Genomic DNA, 18,098 nt, shown 5'->3' on the forward strand with positions numbered 1-18,098 from the left:
GAAACTCAGGCCTTGTAACAGTTTAATCTTTATGACTTCATTGACAAAGAGTTCAAATGCACAATACCAGTTTTTCCTACTGTCATCTCTTAAAAGCTTTCTTTTAGCCTGTCATAAATAGCATAAGATGAGATTTATTCCATCTCAGGAATAAGATTCTTAGTCATTGTCTGATTTTGAAAATTCCTCTCAATCATTGAATTTCTCATCTGCAATGCATGTGATGAAGCCAGTGTGTGGAGTTCTGGAAATAATTTGAATTCAGCAGGCTAGCAGTTATCAGCTATCCCTGATCACTGTGGTATGTGAGTTCTGTAGGATTTTGGTGCATCATTTTGATCAGAGGGTTGTTTTATATGTTTTATTCTTTAGAAACTGTATTCTGCCTGTGTCTTATATATACTGAGGGAAAAAAAAACCTTGTGTGCTCTAGGATGAACCTACATGTTCACCAACATTGAAATCTTCTGTCTTTAGGAAGTATATCTTACAGGAGCAAAACAAGACACAGCTGCATATTTACTTCTGTGAATCAGCCAAGATGGCTAAAGATTTTTCCATTAAAACTATACATACTGTTAATTTATTTCTATACAATATCAGTTTCTCTTGGAAACCATTTGAGAATCAAAAGTTGGAAAATTAAAGTTTAGCTATCCTAAGTGTTGCAATTTTTTTCATATCTCTCTTATTTTGTCTTCATGAGTCAGTATCTCACACCATAATTGCCTAATATCCAGGATTAGCTGCTTCCTTTGAAAATAGAGGAGGAAATTATTAATACATGTGGGGACTAGAAAATCTGACATTTAGAATGGAACAGGATCATAAGCCACATGAATTTTCACTTGTATGAAAGACTACAGGCATTCTCAAATTAAAAGTTTAAGGTTATGGGCTACGTTATATGACTGTTTTGTGTAATGTTTTTAGCCAAAAATTACAATGGATAATTACAATTGAAACAAAAGAAAGCAAACTTTATTTACTACTGAGGTTTTCACTGGATGGGAAAGCACTAACTTCTTGAGGGATTTTATGAGAAAGAGAGTAATTGAGATTGAGTATTCTGGGTATATACAGAAGAGGAATCACATCCTTAAAGAAGAACAGAAATGCTCTCTCTAAAGAGCTGTATAATTTTAATATTGTCAGAACCTGTTTTTCACCTCGTGTTCTTTTTTTCTTGTATCATCATGGTTGCTTCACACCTCTTAAGTTATGTGTACAGACAAGTGCACACTGGACTTCACTTTCAGACCTTACATGTTCTCTGTCTAACAAGTTCCCAGTAAATTGATAAAACCTGACTGAAGCTGTCTGGTATATCTCTGTATTCATACTGGTGTTTTTTGATATAGGAAAAGAGAACTCATTTAAATTTCCCCCCCAAAATAATGTCTGTCTTCCTTTTCTATTGCAGGATGGCAGTGTAATCTTGTATTAAAAGTGCTTTTGTTTTGTTGAGTTTGTTTGCATGATAAGAATTGTCTCTCCATTCTAAAAAGTTTGTAATAAATTTAAGTGTGAATGTGAAGACAGAGACTTTACAATGCACTATGTTTTCTAAGTTGTCCTTATGCATTGTTATGTAAACATGCCAGGCAGACTAAAAGCAATCACTATAGAACCTTGCTTTCTAGACAATTAAGGAAAAAAGTCAGTTCCTCTGTAGGTGATCCATTGGATGAGTGTAAATACAGCCTACAAATGGCCATCAGTGCCTGTGACACACCAGCCAGCATTGTGGCTGACAGCCTGGCATGCCACCTCTGTCTTTCAGCCTGCAGATGCTTATCTACCTGCAGCAAAAGTGATTGTAGGTGGCCTTCCGTGCAGAAGGAGGACAGAACTTAAGCTCACGTCTCTTATTCAGTTGCAAGACACTTTGCTGCCAGAACACAGGGCGGCTTCATTCTCTACATATTTTCTGTTTGACTAGTAGTGAAAATGTGCTTATTATGTTTTGACCTGTGGAAGGGGAATAAATTGTCCTTATTTAATGTAGTGCAGGATATAAGCAGTGAACATTCTAGGGTTTATGATTCCCATCCAGACTAAATGTTCTGTGCAAACTTTATTAAGTAATCTTTTCACATGAGGTTTTTAAAACTCGGTTGCATCTTTATTCAATGAAATGCTTCCTGTTTGACAGTGATGATACCTACAACAATGCTGAGTTCCTTATCCAAATAAGTCATGTACAGCCTATACTTTAAACAAAGTAATATCTCAGCCACTATGAGAATTATTAAAGATAATAACAAAAATCGATCCAGTGGTATATCAATTTCAGCATGAATTTTGGATTTGTGTAATTATATGTAATTATATTCTATGTGTCACTCTGGGGTCTCCATGCATGGTTTACACTAAACTGGCTCACTCCTCATGCAAGCATACTCCACACTAAATGAATATAGTGCATCTGAAATATGCCAGTGGTGCCACAAACTGTGCTTTATACTCTACTAGGTACTACTCTACATACTCTACAGTATGAAAGATGCAAGCAGTTTCTCCATGCATATGTAGTAGATTTGGTGAGAAAACAACAGACCTGTCACCACCACCACTCTGGACACACATTCTTGAAAAAAGCAAAAACAGAATAAGATTCTTCATCAAGCTATCAAGTAGAAAAACAAGCTATGCAGCAACCCGATCATCCACATTCATTCTTTTTTCATTCCTGTTGATTATACACAAGAGCATCTGTCCCAGATCACACTGTTGATCCATCTGGCCTCATATTCTGTCTCTGAGAACAGCCAAAAACTGAGATTAGAGATGTGTAAGGGAAAGAAAAAGTTAAAAAGAGCTGTTCCCTGACTATTCACCAAGTCTCTGAGAAGTTGTACCTCTAAGACTTCCTTGCCCAGTAGCAATTTAATGCTTTATTATTAAACATATGTTAAAAGGGAACCCGTAACAGTTATTAAGGAATTCTGCAGCTTAATTTCACATTTTATTGAAGATCATTTCCTTTCAACTTCATTTGATGTTGTTTTATGTGCTGAAAGAAGCAAAGAACGATCACTCCATATCATTCATGATTTAACCTTCTGTTGTTGTTTCCTCCTTTTCTGATTTGAAAGCCCTATTTCTTTTCTGGAGCCACTTGTGTGTAGTTCCCTCCTCATCTTTGATTTAATAACTATTGTAGCTATTTTCTGAACCCTATCCTGGTCTGTTATATCATTTTTGAGATGAGGTAACAAAAATTACATGCAGTATTCAACATACATTAGAAACATGGACCTCCACTGTGGCAGTGTAAAGTTCTGTTTTGTTCTCTTTTTCTTTGTAGTCCCTAGCATTCCATTTAATCTTTTTATCACAGATGAGCACAGAGCTGGCATTTTCAGAGATCTATTTCTTGCAACTTGAAAATCTTGCTTCTGGGTGGGAATGATCAGTTCAGAACTTATTTTACTTACAAAATCAGGATTTCTTTTCCCTTGTGCATTAGTGTTTCAAATTTCATATGCCATTTTACCATCCAGTAAGTCATTTTCATGAAGTCCTTTCATAGTTCTTCACATTCTTTCTTTCTTAATACTCAAAATTAGTTTAGCAGACTTTCATGATTTATGATCATCTTGAACGGCACAGTGTAAGCCAAATGTATTGCTCTAGGCAGCTGGCAAATTTTTCCCACTGTAAACAAAAAGGCCATTTATTCTTATCCATTGTTTTCTATCATTATCTATCCATACAAAGACCTATCTTTTTTTGAGCGACTGAATCATGAGAGCCCTGGAGTGTGCCCAGAGAAGGGCAACAAAGCTGGTGAAAGGTCTGGAGCACAAGTCTTGTGAGGAGCAGCTCAGGGAACTGGGATTGTTCAGTCTGGAGAAGAGGAAGCTCAGGGGAGACCTTATCACTCTCTACAACTGCCTGGAAAGAGGTTGTGGTGAGGTGGGGGTTTGCCTCTTCTCCTGGGTTACAGTGAGGATAAGAGGGAATGTCCTCAAGTTGAGCCAGGAGAAGTCCAGGTATGATATTAGAAAGAATTTCTTCTCGGCAAATGGTGAGGCAGTGGATTAGGCTGCCCAGGGAGGTGGAATTACCATATCTTGAGGTCTTCAAGGAAAGGGTAGATGCAGTACTTAGAGACATAGTCTAGTGGGTAATATTGATAGTAGGTGGACAGTTGGACTAGATGATCTTAGAGGTCTTTTCCAACCTTAATGACTTTATGATACTGTGATTAAATACATCTCCTTAAACTACATGTTTACAGACTCTTTCAGAGAACTTCAGTAGTTTATGAAGCATGCCTTCTCTTTACAAAAAAACATTATTTACTCATGCCTGCTAGATCCCAGGTATCTGGGTGCACTAACCCAAACACCAAGCAACTCAATGGCAGAGCTCGCTTATCTGCAGGGAGAAAAGATTAGAACACTAGAGCCTAGCAAGGAGTGGTGATTAGAACTGGGGTCAAAGGTACTCCAAGCAGGGAGATCCCCAATGCTGGGTCACCCCCAGGGCTGGGCAGTTCTAGCAGTGAGGGTTAACTATGACTAAATTCCTGCACGTTTGCTAGTCTGCCCATCAGCAGAAGCAGGATCGTGTGAATCTGTGAGACAGGAGCCCAGGGGGTGCACCCTACTCTTCTGCAGGTCTGGAAGTCAGCTGGGGGATCAGGGAGCCAGAAGCAGTCCCACTGTGCTCAGCATGACAGAACAAGTGTTGAGAGCTTGCTGACAGCATACATATAAGGCCTCTTTAAGCATTTGAATTGATTGTGCGGAATATGAATGTTTCAGACACTGAGAACAGTGCATCTGTGGCACTTAAACTAGAATTATGAAAGCTGAATGTTTCAATTATATATTTATCATAACAGTTATATTTACAAGTGATTATTCTGAATACTACATACAAATCATTCTTAAAGATATAAAAATTAAATTATTTCATCAAGCTGTGTAAGCTTTGAACTACATCAACTGTTGTCTTCTTTGCCATAAGGTTCTCTACTTGAAATTACTTGAGGTTGCCAATAAATGTGTCATATTAGTTATTCTGTATTAGTTTTGTATTCAGGATTGTCTGCTTACAAAAATGTCAGGTAATGGCCACTACTGTTATCTTGGAATCAGTAGGACCATGCTCATTTTTCTACATGTTTTAAAAGGAAGCAAACAGCATCTTTGAAATTGGTATATATGTAAAACAGAATATTCTTGAATAGCTGGTGACAAGGTTTGATACAAAAGATCACATTATGAAATGTTTAATGCATCTTTTTTAAAGATATTATATGGAGATGTCAAACTGACCACAGTAGGACTACTGTGATTTTTATCTTAAAAAAAAAAAAATAATAATAAAGCAGTAAGGTAGTTTTGTGAAGGTGGATTAAAGATGAGAAGTTTATACTGACTGAGGACAGATCATTCAGTATTTTAGAAGTCGTTCCATATTTGCATATTTTTATGAGCAAAAATCGTTAGCTTTTATGTCAGTGCAATTCTTTGAGTGTGGATATGCTTTTGAAGAAGACATAGCTTAAAGATAAAATGCATGCATGAACATAGAGATAGATAGTACCTTTTAAATATACAGTTACACACATCATGGATAAATTCCTTCCAGTGTCCTGTTGTGCTCACTGAGCTGGAGGGAGGAATTAGGACCATAGAATCATAGAATTGCCCAGGGTGGAAGGCACCTCAAGGATCATTAAGCTCCAACCCCCGTGCCACAGACAGGGCCGCCAACCTTCACATTTAATACTAGACCAGATTGCCCAGGCCCCCATCCAACCTGGCCTTGGGAACACCTCCAGGGACAGGGCATCCATAACCTCTGTGGGCAGCCTGTTCCAGCACCTCACCACTCTCTCCGTAAAGAACTTCACCCTGATTTCCAACTTAAATCTTCCCTCCTTCAACTTAAAACCATTTCCCCTTGTCCTGCTACTATCTACCCTTTCAAAGAGTTGACTCCCTTCTTGTTTATAGGCTCCCTTTAGGTATTGGAAAGCTGCAATGAGGTCACCCCTCAGCCTTCTCTTCTCCAGGCTGAACAAGTTCAGCTCCCTCAGCCTTACTTCACAGGGGAGGTGCTTCAGCCCCCTGATCATCTTCATAGCCCTCCTCTGGACCCTCTCTAACAGCTCTCTGTCTTTCTTGAATGTGTTTCTTGTACCTTTGCTGATCATGCAGCATATAAGATGCTTCCAGTTGAATAGGTGCATTACTAGAGATGCAGAGAGCAACATCTGCCTCACTTATTCTGATCTCTGCAGGAAAAACCAGTAGGCACCTTGTGTTTCAGCTCTGTCTTCCAAGTCCAGACACAGAGAAGAGATGCAGGGGCATGGACAACACAGTCTGAGGTCATAATACTTTTAAAATGGGCTGTTTTATAATATTCACGAGGAATTTAGCTATTTACTTTCTCCAGTAGACTTTTGCAGATTATTTATTTGTTTGAGTACTTGAGAAGTTAATGGAGCAGGATTTATTTATTTATTTGTTAGAGGAAAGAAAAATTGTCTGCCTCTAGACAAGCTGCTATAAAAGACAAAATACCATTTAGCTGATGGAGGTATGTTTGTGAGCCTCCATTGCTCAGTGGGGCACCAAAGAGGGTTTGGGGTGCTTGTTAATTTTAGACATCTATGATGAGTGCTCTTCATCTCCATCTGGAGGCCTTATTTCTCTGTAGTGTTTGTACGTCCTTAAAGAGCACCTAACTTTAGAAGTCCTTTTTGATGCTAGAAGTAACTTTAAGTTACTGACGTTATTTTAAGTGATCTGAATCCCCTGGTGTTAGTATGATGGGAACTGACTAGCAAGTGAGGACTGATAATGAAACACCAGCAAACTCAAAGTTGTTGTGAGTAGAGGAGTTCATTCTTAGGACAACCAACTCCTCTCTTGTTAGCCAATGGTTTAGCTATCCCACAGATGTTCTTCCTCAGCTCTTTGTGCATTCAGTCAGAGTGGAAAGACATTTCAGGGGAAGATCAACTTGCATTACATGAGCAGTTACAAACCCAGTCACAGTCTGTCTGACCACCCATGGTGTGAGATGCTAAATCAACACCAGTAATAGAATCTGATTATGACCATTAGTGAAGCATAGAAAATTATGATTTAAGGCAGAGTTGGCATGATGTCTTGGCAAATTAATACCATTGATGTAAGTTCCTGAAAATGATAACAAGTATATCTTGGGGTAAACAGCTGCAATAAAGAAATAGTCCATTTGTTATTAATTCATTTCCATAGGTATATTGTAACAGAAGGTTTCTATGCTAGCAGAATAATATTATTAGAAAGATGTAATGAAGTTACACTGTATAATTTATTTATTTTTATACTTTTGTAAGAATAGGTTTTACTAACCACTATTTTTTAAACAGTAAACGTAAAGAGCTAGTGTAAAGGCAGGGCAGTGGAGGCTGGGGTGGTGACAATGTGTGTGAGGGACGGGCTGGGCTGTACGGACCTAGCAGTTGGTGTTGGCAGGATTAAGGCCCTCTAGGTAAGGATGAATGGAGATGCAAATAAAGCAGTGTAATGCTGGGAGTCTACTATAAATTGAATGTGAGTCAGCAGCATGCCCTGACATCCCAAAGGGCCAACCGTACCCTGGGGTGCGTCAGGCCCAGCCCTGCCACTGGGTAGGGGTTGTCCCGTTCTGCTCTGCACTGTGCAGTGTCACCTCCTGCGCTGTGTGTGGATTTGGGTGCCACAACATAAGAAGGACATAAAACTATTAGAGAGTGTCCAAAGGAGGGCTACAACAAGTGAAGAATCTGGAGGGCGAGGCATGTAAGGAGCAGCTCCCTAATGAATTACAAAACAAAGTGTTACATTGGTTGAGGAGAATTTTTTAGAATACTTGGGGAAGATTTGAAATAGGAAGATTTACCTATGGGAAATGTAAAAGAGACTGAACAATACTATTGTTCAGTTATTCTAATGCAACAATTTTGTGCACTATCATTGTCTAATTCTAACAGTACTCAACTCCTGTATGTACCTAAATTAGTTGTCAAACTGAAAGTTTTCTAAATTCTCAAGTTCTCTTTCTGTGCGTGCTCTGAACTTCCTGTTTTAAGGAGCTTGGGCACTTCACTACAGCTTACATCTGTGCCCTCTATTCTGAGGATCAAGCACTTAAAAGTTGGCTCCAGAGCACACAGCTGCACATCACTAATGTACTGTGTGGATATGAGCCATTAGTTCTTACAACTGCTGCCTAAGCTGCAAAGTGGGATGTTTTCCCTCTGTCAAGACTGCGATGAAGGAAACAATTTATAGGATAGCGTTATGTAACAAACTTTCCTTTCTGAGCTAAACAGAAGTTTCTCTAATCAGTTAATGTGGGCCATCATTTTGTCTCTGACAGTAGGCAGGAAGGTACACTGATGGAAAGAAAATCAAACAATACTTCCCCTCATGTACTCTTCTAGCTTCTGTCAGTGTTCAGTAGCATGTTAGATAATAAGATATGTTTTCTCTATTTCCTGTCTGAATGTCTCTCAACTTCCTAACTTCTGGGAGGACATAGGTTTTTATGGTACCCTCTAGAAAATGATGAGTGCAAACTGTCTGTGTGTCAGCAGGTGTCCTAGGCATTGTCTCTTGGGCAAGAAGTTGAGAAGGGAAGGACTGTAGAGCTCAGCTACCCTCCACAGATTTTGCTACTTTACCTTTCTGCAGGAAACACCTCTGTAAAGCTGTTTTGGCAAAAAGATGGGAGATGAACAGTAGACTTCAAAAAAAATCTATAAGGACACAGTTCCGCACAAAGAACTTTGAAGAACACCAAAGCTGATTAACACGGGGGAAAAAAAAAATAATAGAAATACCAAAAGAGCATAGTGGAAGAACCCTGATGATTCATAGATTCTTGTTAAGAGGGCAGTCATCACATAATTAATTTCTTGTAAATAAAAGTCAGGCTCATGAAAATCAGTGATGCACTGATCTGAAAGTATGCGTACCTAGGTTTCTTTCTCGCTTAGATCTCTGTCAGTAGATGATCTATCAGTGTATGAGCATGAATATAAGCAGTAAGTATAAAAGTACAAGCTAACTAGTAGATAATAGATGAAGAAGCTTCTCTTTTTGAAAAGCTATTCTATAGTTTCCCAGGATTCCCTAAACCTTTCTTTGAAAGATTTTTTTACTGCCCATTTTCTGATCTCATTTCTAGGCTTCTCTGTTGGTGTTTTAGTGAAAACTCTTAAGCTCACAATGGATCTATAGATCTACCCAAATGAAAAAGCATTTTGTTTAGGATGTTGACATATCTAAAATAGCTCTTGCATCACTCTAGATATCAGCTTTAAATAAAAGGCATGGCTGATTTTGTCTGAAGCTTCAGTGCTACTAGTAGTGACGCATATATCAGACACCACGGCTGAAACTAGGGAGGTAGCTTTGCTCTACTGGCAGTCACCTTGAAGTTCAATCTTTACAGAGGCAGTTCTAGTGTGCAGTCTGTGCTCTCTTCAGATGGTGTCTGAGAATGAGAGGTATGAGAAACTGCCCTCAAACTGAGTTGCCTGTATCTCTCTAGCTACAGAGGGGAAACATGACAACTTGCCAGAGTAAAAGCACAGCTTTTAAATGATTTATGTCAAGTAAAATGAATTCCACCCTACTTGACTGTAAACTGACCACGAGACAGCAGCACTGTTTTTCAGTGATTCATTGATATACATCAAGTACAAACCAGTAACATTCCAGCCTTCTGGATGTGCTTCTCATTGTCGATCTTCTGAGTCTGTATGCCAGGGCTTAAAAGGATGTGCTTTTCTGTGCACAGGTTTACATGCTAAACAGTGAAGAGATACGTGACTCTTCACATAAAACTGCATTCAAAGGCAGAGTAAAAAAATAGCCCTTATCATTGCATAATGATTTTTTGTAAAGAGCAGTTAACAGCATACCTTTGGAATCTTTTTAACGTTTATATATGTAATGTAACTTTGTTTATAACATCAGTGGGAGAACTAATTTATGAAGGCATATTTATTTTACAACAATGATAGTTAAATACTTTATTGAAACCAAAATTTGTGCAAAAATTGATTGAAGATGTACATTTAAGTCAGTATCAGATGTCTGCACGCACTTACATATTTTACACGAGAATATTAAAGTACAGCAGCTATGTCATTCTCTGCACATACCAACAAACAGCTTTTACAGAAGGTTCAGATAAGATGTTCAAATAAAATATTCATGATTTTCTTGCTAAAAGAAAAACCTCTTTCTGACCTATAAAGTACTGTTAGACAGAAAATGACCTACAATCTCACACAGACTCATATTTGGTATAAACAAGAGCAGGAAAGATTTTCTCAAATGTATATTTTAGACTGATCTGCTACATCCCAGGATGACTAGCAATTAATGGAGTGAAAAGATGGCAGATTTCCTAGTGCTTTTTAACCTGCTAATTTCATTTTCAAACTTCTGTGATCAATTTAGCAGCAGGAAGTTCTGTGTAGCAATTTGGTTCCAGTTGACCCTGGAGGGGCTGTTGCTGAATGAGACTTACTTAAAGTTCTGTTGCCATAATGACACCTTGCTGCAATAAGTGACACCTTCTTAACCTCAAGTTGTATTTCCAATGCATTTATACCAATTCCCAGGCTGAAAACAAGGTTCTTCAGACAAATGTGTCACCACAGGTTGTCGCCACATCACAGGGCACCTAGCAGTGCTGGCATGATACTTATAACTCACATAACACATTAGCTGCAACTCATTTTTTTCATGCTGATTAACATCATTACAGTTGCAACCTGATTCTGCTGATAAACCAATTTCTCCCACCTCTTTCTCTTCTAGGACAGGTTTTCTAGAAAGGAAATCGTTTAAGTCACCCTGGTGTTGTTTCTGGGAGGAATCCTACATGTCAGGCATGATTCCCCAAAAGCATGCACACCAATTTGAAATGGTATACAACATTTAATGGCAACATCTGGGTCAGGAGAAACTGAGCATTCACCCTCCTGGACTTTCCTTTTCTGACTGAGGTACCTGTAGAAGCCTTAGCAAACTGCCACTCCACACCCTTCTGAGGTGCCTTGTCCACCCCACTCTTGGGTGGCCCTGCTCCCAAATGACAGGTTATACACATGCAGGGTGTTTGGCTGCCGTCACTGCCCAGCTCCACCCTCACCACATCAGCATTACCACAGGTCAGGGCTGCTCCCACAGTTCCCAGCAGTTTTTTCCAACAGTACTTTGCTGTGGATTTACCTTTCTGTGAAGGCTCCCTGGGTGTGAACTTCTGCTATGCAGATGATCCACACGAGGTCTTTGCTAAAATGGCCGAAATGGTGCTTTCCGTGTATATGACATGTGGCCCTTTTTGGTTTTACAGACTTGTTTGGTTTGTCTGTAATTCCTGAAAATTTTCACCAAGCTGTTCAGGAACGAATTTATTCTATTTGCTTCAGAAATACGGGGTGTATATAAGGCAGCTCCTTAAAACATACATCTATGGAAAAGATTTGTGTGATTATTGTAACTATTGTAATTTACAAAATCACATTATTAAAGTACTTCAAATTGTTCACTGTATTGGTTATCATGCAGTATATCTCACAATACTTTCAACTTTGAGGGAGAGAACAAAACACTCATGCAGGCTGGCAGGTGATAAGACTATATTTTATAGAATTTATTTTGAATATCTTTTAATATAATCCATTTTGAAGAAACGGGGACTGAATAAATCCTGTTAGAGGTAAAGATCTAGCCATGCTTCTGTCTCAGGCTTGTGAAATAATGAGTGGCAGCACATTCTGTAAGTGAAAGAGAGTCTGTAGTGTTACAAAATTACGTGGGTGAATAATAATTGTCTTAATCTATAAGTCCGACAATAGATGGGAAAGAAATTAAGCAGCAAGGAAGAAAGAATTGCATTACAGAATGTAGCAGATAAAAATGCTGTTGGATCTGCATTTAGCCTGGAGGAGATTTTGAGGTTGCATCTATCGTGACCTTTAGCCCAGAACACTGTAGCAGAATCTGTTTTTTACTAATGGGATTAAGTTCACTTGATTTCTATCCACCATTTCTGAGCAAGCAAAGAAAATCTGCAGGGGGAAAGAATTTAAAATGGAGGGAAAGATTGTAATTATAGCTTGCTGGAGGCATATTTTTCAATAAATGGAATGCTTCAAAGGAAGTGTACTAGTATGCTGTCTTTCGAATGCAAGCCTTTAGGGAACTAGTGAAAAAGTATAAAGTAAAAACAATTTTACAACCAAAGTTGTTAATTTTCTAGTTCTAATGCATTGTCAGGAGAAGTGCATATTCAACTTTGAACTCCAAGGTTAGCACCAGTAATAACATACCTTCTGAGCATTATGACTGTAAATTAGCACTGAAATGATTAGGAAGATAAGAGACTCTATTATGTGAAGAATCAAGTATCTTATCTAGTCCCTATACTAATTGGAAGCAGCCTTAAATGATAAGAAAAATAATTCCTACTGAATCGAGCATATACCCAAAGATGTTTCAGCTATGGACAGGCACATCTTTGTTAGAAGTTTCATTTTTACTAGAAGTTTAATTTATGTTCCTATTTCCAGGATCTTTTCTGTGTCAACTTATGCTTATTTTATACATTTTTAGGTTTATATACAGCCCCTCATATACACATTTCTATCATGGAAGTGCTTACGTACCAGAAATAATGGGAGGTAATAACATTTACATTGTAGGTTATGATAGCTCAGTCACAAATATTAAAGAAAATCTCCAGAGCATGGCCAGAAAAGAATACAGAAGTGAAGTCTCCTGAATCCCTTTCACATTTCTCACTCATAAAATAGCGTTTCTTCCCTCGTCCTACAAAGATAGAAAGATTAACAAGCAAACACAGAAGAAAGAAAGAATGAAAAGTATCTTTGCTGGGGAGCTAATAAACATATTGCAGGAACAAAGGCTGCTGGAAATAATAGGCAGCACAACTGCATCCTTGTCTGTTGACCGAGAATATTTTTCACACGTGGCATTACTAATGAAGGCTGAAGAGTTTTGACCTCTTAGCTTCTCTGGTAAATCCTTCCTTCACAAATAGCTCAAATGCCAATAATACCGAAGACATTATCATTGATCAGGAAATGTTATTTCATTACTTCCTGTTCTGTTACTGGAATAAAATGTCACCTCTAAGAAAACATCTTGTTATTGCTTATTACCTACCTTACTGACTTTCTAGAATTAGAAGTAAAATCAATATGTTTTTCCTACAGTACCCTGAAATAACAGTTTTTCCAAGTCTGGAAAAATGCTTCTAATTGTGGATCATGAATAAAAACTCAGACTTCATTTATTGCTGTGTAAAATATAAAAGCATACTTAGTGTCAAATAGTATAAAAATTCTAATACAATTACAGAATCTAGGCTGGGAGAACACAGTATGAAAAATACTGTACCTTGGTACATATGTATGATGAACAGTTATAAACACTGCATACATATGACTGGATTTAAAAAATGACACCTTTAAAAATATAGCTGCATTTATAATGAGAAACAAATCTAGACCACATTTTACTTTAAAATCTATTATCAGTAGTTTACAAAAGAACTTTCTAGTATTATGGTTAAGGAGGAGAAACCACTGGAAACTCAATGTATTTACTCCATAGTCTGTTTCATTAATTTCCTAAAATTTTTGTAGAATGTTATTGGTTAATTAGATAACCATAGCTCTTGTTGTTTCACATATAGTTTCCTATGTAAATTAATTCATACAATTGACATGTGACATAATCTTGAAAATGTGTCTTTCTTTTAAAAAACAGTAAATCCATCTTCTTTTGTATTCTGATCAACACAGACATGAAACCAAGGTCAACTTGGATTACTCCTGATAGCATTGATATTTCTTCCACTTGCAACAGTCCTTCTCTTAATGAAAGAACAATAGGAAAGCAGGCTCCTTGCAAGATGTTGAAGCATGTTTCCTCTTCTAACTATATCATGGGAAACAAAAAGTGCTCAATTAATGAGCTCAATGAGAAGCAATCTGCTGACTGGGCCTTAGTGTTTTCCCTCAGTTGCATTTGGGAAGTGGCTGAGGTAGGAGAGAAAGAAGAGGAAGGGAGCAGGCTGAATTCCCTCATTTGTTGGAAAAGCCTTACTCCAAAAATATTGATAAAGCCCTATATTTGGGTGAGCATGGTCTTTCCTATGTCTTGAAGCTGACAGAGGTCTTGAGAAAAATAGCATGTAATTATCACAATTCAGATTATTACTGGTAATGGTGATGGTATAAAATTGCGTGTCTAAATTAAACCACGTCATTCCCACTGGCAGTATTTTATACATGGAGGTCCCTAGCCTTCTCATGAGGATGGTATCCAAATGACTGCTGGCACTTCATAGACCTTGGCCAAAACAGATGGGAAAGAAAGAAAGGGGACAACAATCATGTGGCTTATCTTGTTTGTTGGTTGATAGTTTTCTTTAACAAGAAACTTCACAGATTTCTAGTAGGGCCTGTTCTGGCATCCAGTAAAATGACAGTGAGCTGACGTGGTTTCTCTTCACTAGAAAAATAAGGTTTGAAATGAAATACTAGAGGGGTAGAGTGGACCAGAAACAGACATCAGGTGAGCATTTGTCATCAGCTGCTGCTGGGTTTGAAGATTCTTCATACTCAGCAGACAACATATCCAAGTTGTTTAGTTTGGAAAACTTGTGAGAAATATTGGAAATTCTTTGTCCACTTTTAACAATATGAGAGAATAAATTGGAAAATTACAAAACAGGGCAAGGGGGAAAAGCTTCAGAAGTCCTGTAGATCACCTGTTTTGAATTCAGAGACTACAGATAATGGAAGTCAATCTAGGAAGAAGAGAAAGTTTCTATAAAAAATGGATTTCAACCATCATTTAAAATACACATTTTCTGCTTCCTATATAGTGCATGAGAAAAGAAAGAGATTCAGTAAAAAAAAGAAACCCAAGACATTTAGAATAAAATAATCTCACTCTGAATTGGGGAATGAACATTCATCATTCAATTCAATTTTGAAAAGACAAAGAAAGTTATCAGACTAAATTAACAGGAGCTGACAGCACTGTAGATGACTCATTGCAATTCAAGAATTTTATAACAGTGTAGAGGAAAACATAGAGAGCAGATGGCGCAAAGAATCCTCAGTACAAAACTGAGATCAACACTGAGATCAAGAGCCAGAAACCATCATTCAGCCTACTACCAGTGTCAAGAAAATGCTGCCATTAAAGTGATTAAAAGTCATGCTGGGTTTCAAGCTTTTTTTTTTTCCTCAAATGGTTTCAGTGGCTAACCAAATTAGAGCTCTCCTGCAGTTACTGGATTTGAAGAAACTAATTAAAAGAACTTCCCATTGATTCATCATAGGAACATTTCAGCAGTCTTAATATATGAGCAAATAGGATTTCCCCATCTTACAAATTTCGAGTTAAAGAGAGCTCTAACAACGAATGGATAACATCTTTAGGCTCTAAATAATTTCTGTTCTGCTGAACAAATGTTATAAGAAGTTGAAATTATTCCAGTGAAAATATTAATTTTAAAATGACAGTCACTGAAAAAAAATAGAAATACATTTAGCTCCAACTTTTTATTAGTTAGTCTTATTTGTCTAATTTCTGACTCTGATCCATTTCTTTTTCTAAGTAATTATTTCATCTTTTCAACAGGTAAATTCTGTATGACAAATAGTAGTATCCTTCTGAATGTATAAGAAATGGTTAATGGTTACTCTTTAGGTTTTTGGCTTTGTTTTATTGTATTGTTTGTGGTGTGTAGGCTTTGTTGTTGTTGTTGTTTATTAGAAAAAGTCACAAATACACAGTAGCCAGAGCCTTACACACGCACACCTTCACATTTTGATTTATAGGATGCAGTGCTGGCACTGTGGTACAGGTATGATGTGAGCTTGGGACCTTCAGTTTCAAGTACAGGTCAAGCACAGCTGTTTTACAAGTGGGCTGAAGTAATTATCTTCCGTTATTTTGCTCCTGAGTTGTTTCTCAGGGAGAAGACATTGGCTGCCTGCTCGAATGGAAGAGTTACTGCAGTGAACTCAGACAGAATATACACTTAAATTGTTGTAGAAATTTGGAAAGCAGAACCCAAAGAAAAATGCACCACATGTGGTGCATATGAAAAGCTTACCAACGTTAGGTCATAATTTGAAGAAATGTAATACCAGAAATCTATATTTTAAAAAGCCTAGAAGGATCAAGTGTTTTCTGCAGTCGTACTCAAACATTTTGCAAGGGTATGGCTATTGGATTAATAAACACACGCTGCAGAGAGGTGAAGCCATGGTGTGCTAGTGAGGGTGGCTCAGCTGAAGTCCCTCAGGCATGAACAGGCACTCAGGGTGGATCAGACTAATCTGCAGAGCTCCCTTAGCCTCCACCTGTAAATCATGCCACTGAATAACTCAAGACTACAAATAGTAAACAAATATATATGAGCAATTGTCTTCATAGGCTCTTGATTAGTGTTTCATGAATACAAATCCATTTTTGCTGCCTTTTTGTTTTCCTTTCAACAACTCTGTCTTTGTTCCCAACTTGGAGTAGCTGATTTTACCCCAGAGCAATATTACTAGAACTCTGCTTCACCCTCAATTTTCAAGAATAAAAATTTCAGTTTAACTGAGGGACTAGTCATACATACCCATAGTTTGTCCCAGAACTTCTGAATGTGTTTTATTCATTTATTTGTCTATTTTGCTATATTCAGTTATATGATGCTGTTTGAGGTCCTCCTGAAAAGTAAACTAATTCTTTATTCAGCAAGACAGGATTCTTTTTTTCTCTCTTTCCCTTGCATCAGACCTGTGGTTAAAATGGTGTAAGTATGGGTGGGGGAAGGTTTCCTGTGTAAGCTCTGTTTTGTCCACTTCATATCACTTTTGGTAGTTTTTTCTTCTTTTGGTTGTTTTCTGTTGGGCTGTTAGCTTTTTATCCCATCATAGAGACTGGGCTGTTGTACCACAGAAGAGTTATCCACAGGAAGGACTGTAAGTGGGTAAAGGTTTATTTTCTGTCTCTCTGCCACAGAGAAACTGAGATTGTTATACGTGTGTCTGTGCATAGAGCTTCCCTTCTTTCAAAGGAAAACAAGCTGCTCTATTTTCTTTAGTGTTTGTTTCTAGAGTTTATTTATTGATTTCATTTCTTAAACTTTCTGAAATATTTACAGGGAAGTAAACAGAGGTGAGGAATTTTGTGACTAGAAGCAGATTCCTATTTCATTTTACTAGGGAGACTCCTTTATTCAAAAGATAAAAACCGAAGCCATAAAAGTATGTTATTTTTAGAGACAGCTCCTTAGGAACTTAGAAGAGGTTGAGTATGATTCATAATAAAGAGGAATGGGGGAGGGTGTGTAATGAAGTGGTATATGTTACTGCAGTGACAAATAGGGAAAGGTGTAAACCGCTAAAAGAACCATATATATATATGGGGCAGTCTCAGGAAGCTGGTAGGACTCCGATGTGCTGTTCAATAACTTATTTGTTCAGCTTTCTCCATTGTCTTCAAGACTGTTGAAAGATGTGACAGGTTTTGTTGTTACATTTAAGAAAAATTCATGTCAATACTTGTAAAGCAGCTCTAGTATCTGGAGAGTATTAGACTTCTTTTGCCTTACAGTTTAATAAAATAAGCAAATAGAGTTTCTTGTAATTGAATTTTTGCCCCATTTGACATTGTTACATTCTTCTTTTCCAAAAGGGCAACAAATCCAACACCCAAAATCAGTTAAACCTACAGTGAGATAGCTTTGCTCTTGGGTTCATCCACCCACATTGGGCCCCTTCTGAAAGCTGCTGGAAGCGGGTCCTGATCACTGCGCAGCTGCAGCCCTGTGGCGTTGATTACTGCAGGTAGATTGAGGCACCTCTGCTTTCATGGCTTGCCCTAACCCTGCTGCTGCCCTGGCCTCCCCTAACAAGCCAGCTGTTGAATACACACAGCCACTACCCTTATGGACTGCAATTCTCTTGCTTCTGCCAGCCCAGGTGGCAGGAACGGAATATGTTATGCCTGTTCTAGGTTGTGTCACATTATTTTACCCCAAGG

General features: G+C 37.9%; 1 protein-coding gene across 8 annotated transcripts in view; it reads left to right on the forward strand.

Annotated features, from left to right (window-relative positions):
• EPHA6 (EPH receptor A6) overlaps positions 1–18,098 on the forward strand; it is a 498,846-nt gene that overhangs the window by 320,261 nt on the left and 160,487 nt on the right. The window contains exon 1 of one of the 8 annotated variants that reach the window (XM_040664038.2): positions 13,921–17,902. The exons of the other annotated variants lie outside the window; for them this stretch is intronic. The gene's annotated coding sequence lies outside the window, so the exon portion shown is untranslated. Of the gene's footprint in view, positions 1–13,920; positions 17,903–18,098 lie in introns of those variants that run through there. 8 annotated transcript variants of the gene reach the window in all.

This window comes from Gallus gallus, chromosome 1 (assembly GCF_016699485.2).
Source record: "Gallus gallus isolate bGalGal1 chromosome 1, bGalGal1.mat.broiler.GRCg7b, whole genome shotgun sequence".
Taxonomy (NCBI): domain Eukaryota; kingdom Metazoa; phylum Chordata; class Aves; order Galliformes; family Phasianidae; genus Gallus; species Gallus gallus.